Raw genomic sequence first — 1,620 nt, 5'->3', positions numbered from 1 at the left:
TTGATAATATTCACTTCATTTTGTGGATGTGGTTTAGGGCAGCCTCCATTTCCCGTCTTGGGCAGTGAGACATATTTTGGGAAAGTAAGACATATTTGAAATACCATTTATTAAATGGGGAATGACATGAAAAATTTCTTAGTATGATAGCCACACACCCCAATATCAAAGTTTCGCTGTGTATATAACACCGAAGCAGCAGTATATAAGGAAAACAGTTGTACATTACAAAGGTATAGAAATATCAAGTAAAAACTGACTTGTTAAGGGGAGGTTTTAGTAATTTATCCAAATAACATGGAAATGCTGAAGCCTCTGTCCATTTAAAAGTCATCTATCTATCTACCTATCTATCTATCTATCTATCTATCTCTATATATATATATATATATATATATATATATATATATATATATATATATATATATAGCTTTTGTATTTTAAAGTGAGCAAATACCACAGTTTCTGTTTGTTTCCAGTGGGAGTCGACAGGAAGCGTTGTCTCCATGTGGATCCTGTTTTCTTATAGGATATGGTGTAATCTTTACCAATATGTCAATTTGCACATAATATATATTTCAAAGGTTAATATCAGCAGCAACAGGCCTAACCCTTTTATAATAGGTAAAGCATGGCACAATCATGATCATAATCCAGAGGTGGGAATGCACAGTCTATAAAATATGGATATGAATGATTTAGATGGGACTAAAATCCCAAAAATACAGTATAAATAACTACATTACCCCAGCTACACATGTAAAATCAATATTGTACAAATAGGGCATATCAAATAAATACTGCAAAATCATCATTCTACAAAGGAAACCTGAAAGTTTACAATTTTCCCCCTTTTTCCTCCTCTGTTTACCCCTTCTCTTCCTGTCCATTGTCACTTATCTTCTTCCCCGGCTCCACCTACTCCACTAGTCATTCTTTTGGTAAGGGCCATGCTAACCTTCTCTGTATCATTCCAATATTAGTATATGTGCCGCCATAGCCACGACTTATTCCCTACAACGGACTATCTTGAATGACCTCCTCCCTCATCTTGATCATATACATTTTAAATGGCTCAACATATCTGGTCATTCACCTACAGTTTTCAGGATTGCCAAAGTAGTATCTATTGTAAAAAAAGAAAAGCCCATACTAAACTACACTCATCTTTCTTTTTCACCCAGAAAAGTGGTTTACTTCTTACCTGAGTGTTCATTCCCAGTAAAATGGAAAGGAGCCATATCTGCTCCATGCTAACTCTCTACTGGTGTACCTCAAGGCTCAGTGCACAGGCCTTTTCTCTTTATAACCATGCCCTTGGTGTTGAAAAATCTTCACATGCCATAGTTATGCTGATGAAAACCAGGCCATCTTTTTTCTCCTACCTGTATCTTGTAGCTATATGCTGCTATAGCTACCCAGACATAGTATGTCTGATTATCACCTAAAGCTGAATCCCAGTAAGACCAAGCTTCCTAGAAATGCATTCCCGTGCCTTGATAGCACCATCTCCATCAAGAACTCCCTGATCATCCCTTCCGCAAATGCACAAAACCTAGATACTGTCTGGTGTTGGAAGAGCAACTACAATGCTCAGCCCAACTTGCTCAATCAAGAAGG

At 36.9% G+C, this 1,620-nt stretch overlaps 1 non-coding gene across 1 annotated transcript; it reads right to left on the bottom strand.

The window, feature by feature from the left end:
* Window positions 1-894: 894 nt before the first annotated feature.
* LOC128619941 (U6 spliceosomal RNA) lies at window positions 895-1,004 on the bottom strand. Its single transcript, XR_008388039.1, has one exon. It is a non-coding gene; the product is annotated as a U6 spliceosomal RNA (small nuclear RNA).
* Between the last annotated feature and the right edge of the window lie 616 nt (window positions 1,005-1,620).

This window comes from Ictalurus furcatus, chromosome 15, assembly GCF_023375685.1.
Source record: "Ictalurus furcatus strain D&B chromosome 15, Billie_1.0, whole genome shotgun sequence".
In the NCBI taxonomy this organism is placed as follows: Eukaryota; Metazoa; Chordata; class Actinopteri; order Siluriformes; family Ictaluridae; genus Ictalurus; species Ictalurus furcatus.
The sequence above is the reverse complement of the archived record's forward strand: the minus strand, read 5'-3'. Positions and strand labels throughout refer to the sequence as shown.